The sequence below is a fragment of the Schistocerca gregaria genome, chromosome 3, assembly GCF_023897955.1.
Source record: "Schistocerca gregaria isolate iqSchGreg1 chromosome 3, iqSchGreg1.2, whole genome shotgun sequence".
Lineage (NCBI taxonomy): Eukaryota > Metazoa > Arthropoda > Insecta > Orthoptera > Acrididae > Schistocerca > Schistocerca gregaria.
Genome location: NC_064922.1, coordinates 438232494 through 438243731, shown reverse-complemented (window position 1 = coordinate 438243731; position 11238 = coordinate 438232494).

Here is an 11238-nt window from a genome sequence, read left to right as displayed (position 1 = left end):
AAACAGCCGAATGCAAAGAAATAGCAGATCATGGCTAAATCAATAACAAGAGAACTTGTGTGAATTTTTGAATATTAAAAGAGATACTGGCTGCAGTAAAGTTCTGAAGGTGGGTCTTGAGACGCACCTAAATAGGTTACTCGACAGAAAATTTGCCACGAAAAAAATATATTTCCGGCCGGGCGCAGTCTTAATCTGCCAGGAAGTTCCAAATCAGCACATACTTCGCTGCAGTGTGAAAATTCATTCTGGAGACGATTCGATCACTGTGATTGCTGAACGAAGTCTGCCATCTCCATTATCTAAGTGGATGACTGCTATGTCGAATTTAAGAATATTCTTCGCCCTTTGCACGGAGAAAGGACGTCGAAGAGCAAAAAGTTAATGGGAAAGAGGATATTGATCATAAATATTCTAGGTTACAAGAAATGAACGAAATACGAGAGGACATGGATCTCCATACAGCATATTAACCCTTTAGAAAGACAAGGTTCCAACTGACAAAATCGAAGAAAGTGACTTGTCAGTGGTGACAAGGTTCTATGTGACTTCTGTTACAAGTAGAACGTACTGATGCTGCAGACTGTGGAGAAATAGCCGAGCAAAGGGAACTCAGAAGTTACAATTGATACCACTTTGTTTGATTTGTTGGGATGACACGGTTCTGTTTGACAGATTGGCCCTAATACTTTTATTACTGAATTAATTTTCTTGCAAATAATAATAAATAAAGTTGCAAATTTGTGTAATTATAAGTTTTCATTAATCATATCTTATCGTCCTAAGAAGCATTAGGATTTAAACGGAGGGAGATACCTGCCATGTAAATTGCTCATTTTTGGGAGAAAAGTAAACAAGAAAACGGAAATTTACTTTACAAATTGACTGAAGCAACATGCATAGAGTAAGTGACACGTGAAAATATATACTGTGACCAGACACAAATTTCTTGTAGTTTTCAGAGGTTGTTTGAAGCAGCAGTTTTGCAAAGAATGAGGTAGGGGGGAAGAGTAACACAGTTATGTTGCACTTCCATTGCGTTGTTTTCTAAAAGGTTCTTTACAGTTCATTGTGACATGCGTTGACTAACACTAATCAGTAATGGGCCAAGTGCGAGTAGCACTCGCGCACTGAGGGTATCGTACAAATTTAATTACGTATATAGACACTTCATCTGTCCTGGGAATCGAGAATCTCGACGATTTTAGCCTGTTATCGATATCGATACCCTGCAACATATCGGTCCCGATAATTCCAAGCCATATAATAATCTCTACAGTAGTCCCTGAGACTAACACGGACATATACAGTACTGGCCATTACAATTGCTACACCAAGAAGAAATGCAGATGATAAACGGGTATTCATTGGACAAATATATTACACTAGAACGGACATGTGATTACATTTTCACGCAATTTGGGTGCATAGATCTAGAGAAATCAGCACCCAGAACAACCACGTCTGGCCATAATAACGGCCTTGATGCGCCTGGGCATTGAGCTTGGATGCGTGTACAGGTACAGCTGCCCATGCAGCTTCAACACGATACCACAGTTCATCAATAGTAGTGAGTGGCGTATTGTGACGAGCCAGTTGCTCGGCCACCATTGACCAGACGTTTTCATTTAGTGAGAGATGTGGAGAATGTGCTGGCCAGGGCAACAGTCGAACATTTTCTGTATCCGGAAAGGCCCGTACAGGACCTGCAACATGCGGTCGTGCATTATCGTACTGAACTGTAGAGTTTCGTAGGAACTGAAAGAAGGGTAGAGCCACGGGTCGTAACACATCTGAAATGTAACGTTCACTGTTAAAAGGGCCGTCAATGCGAACAAGAGGTGACCGAGACGTGTAACCGATGGCACCCCATACCATCACGCCGGGGGATACGCCAGTATGACGATGACGAATACACGCTTCCAATGTGCGTTCACTGCGATATCGCCAAACATGGATGCGACCATCATAATGCTGTAAACAGAACCTGGATTCATCCGAAAACATGACGTTTTCCTATTCGTGCACCCAGATTCGTCGTTGAGTACACCATCGCAGGCGCTCCTGTCTGTAATGAAGCGTCAAGTGTAACCGCAGGCATGGTCTCCAAGCTGATAATCCATGCTGCTGCAAACGCCGTCGAACTGTTCGAGCAGATAGTTGTTGTCTTGCAAACGTCCCCATCTGTTGACTCAGGTATCGAGACGTGGCTGCACGGTCTGTTACAGCCATGAGGATAAGGTGCCTGTCATCTCGACTGCTAGTGATACGAGGCCGTTGGGATCCAGCACGGTGTTCCGTATTACCCTCCTAAACCAACTGATTCCATATTCTGCTAACAGTCATTGGATCTCGACCAACGCGAGCAGCAATGTCGCGATATGATAAACCGCAATCGCGATAGGTTACAATCCGACCTTTATCAAAGCCGGAAACGTGATGGTAGGTAGGCATTTGTCCTCCTTACACGAGGTATCACAACAATGTGTCACCAGGCAACGCCGGTCAGCTGCTGTTTGTGTATGAGAAATCGGTTGGAAGCTTTCCTCATGTCAGCACGTTGTAGGCGCCAAATTTTGTGAATGCTCTGAAAAGCTAATCATTTGCATATCACAGCATCGCCTTCCTGTCGGTTAAATGTCGCGTCATTAGCACGTCATCTTCGTAGTGTAGCAATTTTAATGGCCAGTAGTGTGAAAAGAAGCGAGCAGGGGACCTCAGTTTATGCATGTAGATATAAAATATTTTTAAATGTTTTTATTTGCTTAGTGAAACAAGACTGCAGCTTACATTTTATGTTTGCATGCAGGAATATTTTTCTATTATGCCCTTGACGGATGATGAATGCAGTGTAAGTTCTAATGCTAAAAAGATATTATTATGTAACACAGTTATAATTTTACATTTTTGGGATTTTTTTACATTACTTCTACTGGTTAACCTTGCTTCTTGCCAAATTTCAGGATTCTAGGTCAGCGGGATGTACCCTGTATGTTTTGATAAGAGACTTTTGAGTATCAAAATATTTGACATAAATAGCCCTGTCTTTTAGTTACATTTTCTTCGAAGCTTAAAGTTTGTACAGCGCCAAGGAACCACAGACCTCAATATGTAACAGAAACACCAATTTGATACATATTCCCGTTCCTGATAAAAAGCGGCCTTAACCGGTCGACAGACAGAAATCGACGAAGGAAATACTTTTTTCGTGTGGTATAATTTCAAATTAACCATATTCGGATTTCTTCCTTTACTTTTACTGTGAAACCTTGTTCCTTACCAAATTTCATGATTCTAGGTCAGTGGGAAATATTCTACAGGTTTTTATGAATGAATTTGAGAGTGTCAAAATTTGTGACATAAATGGTCGTATCTTTTTATTGCATTGACTTCCTGGCACAAATAAATTGACACAAATGTCAACTTGATAAATCTGCCTGTTCGTGAAAAAATGGTCCTTAGTAGTCGGACAGACACGCAGACGAACAGCAAAGCGATTTTATAACGGTTCTATTTTTACCGGTAGAGGTACAGAAGCCTAAAAAATCAATACTGTCGGTGGAGAGACAAGTGAATAATGAACTAGTGAAACTTTGACATCAATTTACGCGAAACGAATCAAGTGTCAGCTGACTCCTTGTCTTTCCAAAGGGTCTATGTATAAACAGGATAACTGGGAAGCTGCGTAACCTCAGACTAAATTCTCCTGCCTAACATCGTAACGTGTGTTACATTCCGCTATTTTGATAAGTCTCATTTTATTTCTCTACTCTGCTGCTATTAACACGATCAGATTGATCAAATAAAACAATATTATATGAGGTTTCTTACTTGCAGCTGGTTGACGTCAACAGCGTGCCACGATACTTCGGCTGGCAACCATTCAGCTTTAAGACAGTCTGTGGTTATCAGACGAAATCGTGGCAAGATGTCGAAGTCATCCGGCTGCAAGCCCGAAATGGAATACTCACTGTGCCGCGAACCACAACTTAAACGACATTCATATATTTATGCACCAGAGCCAAAAAGCATAATTTTTCTGATAGATGCGATAAATATTCCTAGAAGTGACATTCGACACGACTGGTTAGCAAAAAATTTGTCATTCCTGTGTCGTCATGGGACTCTGGCCAATGGCATCGTGTCAGCGAGGAGTGGCTTGCCTATTAGATTTTCACATACCATGGCACATTCTACAGTAATACCGCTTTTCTAAGTTTACTCTACAGTGTTTCTTCCAAAAATTATCTTTTATATTCGTAGCCCGTAGCCACCACTGTACACTTTCATACGTTGTACGGACCTGTTACAATAACAGCAGCGCAACTCTGAATTCCTTCGATGTTTGCTGCTATTACTACTTGATAATGCCTGTATTTACTGGAACAGTACACCAGAATAGCTCGCACTTACTTCTCGTAGGGGGTGCATCTGCACTGTATATTCGCAGAATCCTCCAACAAATCTGTCTTCCATCAACGTTTCCTACTATTAATTTCACATGTTCCTTCCACTTCACATCGCTCTTTAAGATTACACCTAAAGTTAACAATAATTCATCTTGCTGTCTATATTAGTAAACGGCTAACCCGTTTCATGGCACACAGTCCCAGTTGCAGATTGACGATTTTCAGGAGAAACAAAATTTTGGTTTTCAATATTTTATAAAATTTTTGACCTAATTTAAAAATTTAAATTGCCGTCCTATTCTACTCTTTAAGAGGTGTAATATTATGTTAAAGACAACATAGCAAAGCAAGTACTACAGTTAGAAACTGCTTGTATGTCCTGACGCAGTGTAGCTGACGGCTCCTAAATACCTGACTTTATTCATACAGTATTTGAAAATGAGAGCACTTAGTGACTTCCACCAAACTTCACACATAATTTCAAGCCATTACGAAACATTTCCTCGTTGACACCCCCAATAAAATAAAGAAACGATAAAAGTTTATCGATTAATGCATTTTCACTGTTCATGCGACAAAACTACTGCATCAGCCATAACATTTTAATTAATAACTTCTTTATTTCTAACTCTTTTCGCAACACGATTCCAGACAGCATCCACACAAGTACCACTGAATATTCCAGCGAAATTATATCATTGTACGACACTTCGATGGGAAGACATTACATTAACATTGAGATCTATGAAAAACTAGATTCTTCTTCAAACGGAGGGCAAACTACCCACACTATACTCATCCAGTATTTGAGAATGAGAGCACTTAGCGACCACCAACAAACTTTATCCGTAGTTTCAGTCCTTTTCTAAGCCTTATATCCCTTACATGCTTAACGTCAAATGTTTTAACTCATTAACTCATTTGTGAAGTGATCAGAAGTTTGAAGCTGTTTTATACAGGGGAGTTTGATTCTCGGTGGTTTACGGGTCAGATATTAATAGCTTGTTTCTCCTTTTTTTATAGATATCACCTTGCTCTCATTCACGTTTAAAGACTGCTGCCAGTGAGCACACCAAGTTGAAATTCTGTATAAAACGCTTTCGTTGTCCAGTGGAAATCTTCTCCTGAAGATTAGAGGTTCGTTAGCGAACAGTCTTAAAATACTGCTGGTCGTATCTGATAAATATGTTATGTGTACTGAAAACATTTCTGGTCCCTCTATGGCTCCATATGGCGCATCTGATGTTACTTCTGTTTCTGTAGCACTCGTTCCACATTAAAGTGAGAATCACAATTACGACCACTGAACTTACAAACAACAGAAACTAAATTTCACCGCCTAGTATATAGGGAATAATAATACTTTCGGTCTACAGCCACAAAACTACAGAAGATGTCTTACTGTTCCCCTTAACGATATCCATACCACTGAGAAATTGGTTTCCATCGTCCCTGAAACAACATCAATGCGAGTGAGTAATTTAAACAGTGGATCTCTCTGGATTGTTGTAGTGCCGACAAAATCCTTCATAACGCAACAAGTAACTTCAGTCATCTGAGAAAAGACACGAAGACATTAATAAACCCTGCAACATACTGTTTACGTCTACCACTGCACTTAATTTTAGCAAGTGACTGTTATGCACTTCAAAGGGAACAGTCTTTTAATACACTGAAAAATAAGTCCAACAAAGAACATCTCTAGCGAGCGGTACACAACGTTACTAGCTGTTGTTAATGGAACAGTCAAATAAAGAACATCCTTAAGTGTCTGTTTACAGTACCTGAAATGTGCACATTTGCATGACATTGTATCAGAGTCCCTCGTATGCAAGAAATTGTCACTAGTAAATTTTGTTGCTGCTGTCAGCCGAAACTTGGAAGGATTCGTAGGATCTCTGATCAAAGATTATAAAAAGAAACAATTTACGAATTATGCAATAGATATAATCTGTCTCATTTCAGTCTATAGTCAAGCAGTTGGAAAAATACTTTCAAGCAGTTGCAAAGAAAATTCCCAAACAGTTCTGTTTCAACTACATTTTCAGTAACAAAACTTGCGGTATTTTTTTTCACCGCATTTTTACCTGGAATTGTGCTAGCGAAGTTATAAAATTACTTCTCAGAATTTGAGTGTTTTCCAAATACATACAGAGACATTTATAAGCTCCTCTCTGTAGACCATTGGACAACAGTCCATAGCAGTTTAAGAAAGTAGTACGCATAGCTACACTGATTTCCACAAACCAAACATAAACCAAAAAATTAATGATAACTTTCGATCCGTGCACGACAACACACAGGAACCGCGTCCGAGAAATTTTTCGAGGGGTCATATAGCAAATCAACAGTTACAGATGCCCTTGGCCAAGCTACCATTTGTATACCTACCCTACACTACAGGATCAAAATGTACACACTTTCTCCAACCCGCGCAAATTGAGCAAATCGGTTGGATTTTTTGCATTACGTGTGGTCTAGGGTAGACATGGAGTCACTTTGCTCGTGGGTAGTTCCTAAGAAAACCCCAAAAACGAGAAGTCCTAGTTGTGAGAATGGCCACTTCAACAATTTTTATTCATGTCAAATTGTCTAAATTATTACCATACGTTCATAAGATGATATTCTCTGGGAACTTCGAAACTTTTCCCGATATCATTAACCGTTTGTGAGATCCAGATGTTCAAAGTTACTGTACTTAAGTACGAAACTGCAAAAACCTGTTTTTAGCCGTTTTTGCGCTGTGGCCCGCATTTATCTAAATAAGCAGTCATTGCAAAAAGCTCAAATTTTAACTGTATATTCGTCAGACATTCCTTTAGAAACTTCATTTTTCCGTTTTCGAAAATCTGTATCATTTATCAAGATACACACGAAAAGCCATCATTTTTGAGCACCAAAAATACCATTTGTGAGGATGGCCACTTTTATAATTTATATTCATGGCAAATCGTCGAAATGTTTACCATATGTTCTTAAAATGATGTTCTCGGAGGACCTCGGAACTTTTTCCGATACCATTATCCTTTACCGAGATCCAAAGGTTCAAAGATGGATGCACGAAAAATAAGCACCTAAATGGCGATTTGAGGTGTAAATGTAATTTTAACTGAGGTAGTGAACACAGGACAGTGATTGTAGGACCTCTGCAAAGTTTCTGAGATCACCAAACTATGTCTTTAGTCAACATTTTTTCACCAACAAAAGTTTATGGCGTACTGTCTCTTTATAATGGGCACATCGTATCTATACAAATATGCCCAGAGTGGTACTCCAGTGACAAAGTATGGGCTAAAAAATGTCTTAATGTTAGTTCTGAAAAGTACTTAAAATGAATACCCATAAGTATATAAGGCAAGTATGATTAAAAATTCAGTAAAATATTCCCAATAATATTTTTAAGATACGACAGTAGCAGTGGAAGAGAAAAATACAGATATGGATGCAGATTGAGGCAGTGGGAGCAAAAGGCACAGGAGTTAGTGGAAATAAAAAGAAATAAATAATAGAGATGAGTGGAAACCATAATAGGCTTGGGGGTTCTGAGTAGTAGTGCAAAATGGGCATGGCCCCACTCCGCACTGTTGCTAATTTATTCAAGATGGCAGACCCATGATGGCGGCCTTAGATGTGTCAGTGTCGCAGTGACGTCATTGTGGGAATTTTAAATTTTTGCGAGAAAATAGGTCAATTGAGGTACCTCGACTAACCTAACCCCACCCCCTCCCCTCTCACCTCCCCCTCGCCTCCCCAACCTCCTCTCCCGTCCTCCATCTGTAAATTGCGAGAAAAGGAATAAATCTGTGCTGTGGTGCAGGATAGGATGGATGTAAGTCTTTATTGTGTGTGCACTGTTTATTTAAACAGTTTGAGTTGTCATAGACAGTAGCACCATCCGGTGTGTTCACCCTGAGGTCTGGAGTGCAACTGACCTAGTTCACAATGCCGCCACCAGAGGCTCTGTTGGCCCGCCCCCTCCTCTGTCCTGTGAGGTAATCCAAGATGGAGGTCTGTGGAAAAAATGGCGGGAAAAAGGTCTTAGTCTGTGTCTAGCTGCTGGACTGAGAGGACAGATGTAATTGTTTACTGTGTTCAGTCGATGAGATGTCTGTTCTGGAGAATGAGGAGTTAAGGGATATATCAGCTGTAATCATGCAGGTGAGGATTATGTCGATAGCCAGCTGCACATTGTTTGGAAAGCAATGATATTTGGTAAAGACGAATACGCTTCATCAAATAACGAAGATGCAGCAGGATGGGGCTAAGTTACACATCGCAACTCATGCTGATAAATGCGTGTAAAGTAACAGTACATCATTCGATAAAAGTCCAGCCACTATTCCAAAGCACAAGTAGCAAGGCGTCCACCCAAGAGCCTCCATGCCCCACTGGGAGAGAGGCAATGCGCTGGATTCACGATACCGCCATGTGGTGACTGCAGGGATAGCGACATACTTCCTGTTGTATTAGAAATATCTGCAGGCTCCTTTCCATCCCCAGCGCACGCATATCCCTTGTCGCTGAACACGAACTGCTTCGGGAGATATTACATCTAGTGTTCAAGCAATGCACGGAATGCTGTTACATGCATAACTTGAAGATGTTACAGGAACTAAGTGTACCACTACACAAAGGGAGAGAGAGAGAGAGAGAGAGAGCTTTGCAGACGATGCTAAAATATGCAAACAATTTGTGATGTAATTACACGTTTTATTCTGAGGAATACCACCATCGCCACACTTGAATATAGACTCTAAAAAGATCACGACACACTTACGAAAGTGTCTCTTAGACACTTTGTGCGCTTTTGTGGGAAATACCCTTATCTTTGAGCACAAGCTGCTTCAGGAGTTACTAAATCCAACTGAATATGTCTCTAAATGCACTTTCAAAAGATCGCTCCACAGTATTTTGCTTCAATTTTGTGGTGTGTACCAGTAGACTTCAATATAGACTCCGAAAAAGGGATAGTGGCACATTTGTGAAACCATCACTGACACACTTCGCGCGCTTTGGTAAGAAATAACCTTGTCTTTGAGCACGAGCTGCTTCAGGAGGTAGTAAATCGTATTGAATATATCTGAAAATACACATTCAAAAGGATCGCTGCACAGCTGCACACAGATTCGAACCCAGTATTTCCTGCCTGCTAAGCAAATGCGGTAATGACTGCACTATCCGGGACACAGCATTATCGCAAGTGCACAGACTATGTCAGTACGCCTCACAGCTAATCCACATTCCCAACGAGCGTCACCTACCCATAGTCCCTGTCCACTACTCAGAGATCCCCACTGGTCGGATGTCTTTTGCACATCCACAGTGACGAAAGATCTATCGCCCAGCCACTCATTTTGCTTAATGTCCCATTGCAGCTAATAGCAGTGACCCCCTTACATTTAGACACAGTGTTTCACAGCTCCAGGAATCGCTTGTGTCTGTTCTTTCGAAGAAACAGACACCACACAATCATATACAAAAAAATTGTTTCGCCTTGTTATGGCAACAATACTACAATACAGCAGAGCTGTCCTATAAGTGGAAAAAAAGAATTCTAATTTTCTTTGTTTGTTTGTTTGTGTCTGTAGTATAGAAGGTTTATATTCTTCCTGAATGGGCCATAGATGAAGAGCTGCAAAGGCAGCATGACCTCACCCTATCAGAGGATGAGTTTCCTGAAGAGAGGGTAGAGATACTTGGCAATGTCAATGAAATGTTCATGCCATGGACCCAGAGCGTGAAAGGTAATTACTCACTCCATTTACAAATAATCAGTGTTCCTTCTTTCTTTGCAGCAGCAACACCAACTAACGTCTAGAATGTTGTACTTAACTTTTTTTTTGTTATTCTACAGCAGGTGCGTCAGGGGGACAATTCACACAATACGGAGTGACTCGGTTACCAGGGAGCAGCAAAATAACTTTGAGAAGGGGTCCTCTGCGGCTTGCTTCGCCAGCAAGGGCGCCGCTAGTCGCCGCGCGGGAAGCTGCTGCCTCCAACCGCCCCCCCCCCCCCCCCCCCCCCACACACACACACCAGGCCGCTGCCATAGCCACCCCAGCACCACATATTTGAGTCCCAGCACCACGTCTTTGAGTCAAGTAAGGAACTACCACCCCTCAGGCTACCGGGTCAGGCCTACAGCAGCAGCAGCATCATCAGGAACCGTCGCCACGGCCAGGCTGTTCCCTATGGCCTGATGTCGTAGTGCTGCCTCATCTCCGTCTCAGCCTCATCAGAATCATCGCACCCACGGAAGGTGTGTGTGCCTTTGCACATGTCCCTGCACATCTCGCCGACTTCACCATTGACAGGATGGGCATCGTCACCATGTAGTAGTAGTAGTACACTCCTGGAAATTGAAATAAGAACACCGTGAATTCATTGTCCCAGGAAGGTGAAACTTTATTGACACATTCCTGGGTCAGATACATCACATGATCACACTGACAGAACCACAGGCACATAGACACAGGCAACAGAGCATGCACAATGTCGGCACTAGTACAGTGTATATCCACCTTTCGCAGCAATGCAGGCTGCTATTCTCCCATGGAGACGATCATAGAGATGCTGGATGTAGTCCTGTGGAACGGCTTGCCATGCCATTTCCACCTGGCGCCTCAGTTGGACCAGCGTTCGTGCTGGACGTGCAGACCGCGTGAGACGACGCTTCATCCAGTCCCAAACATGCTCAATGGGGGACAGATTCGGAGATCTTGCTGGCCAGGGTAGTTGACTTACACCTTCTAGAGCACGTTAGGTGGCACGGGATACATGCGGACGTGCATTGTCCTGTTGGAACAGCAAGTTCCCTTGCCGGTCTAGG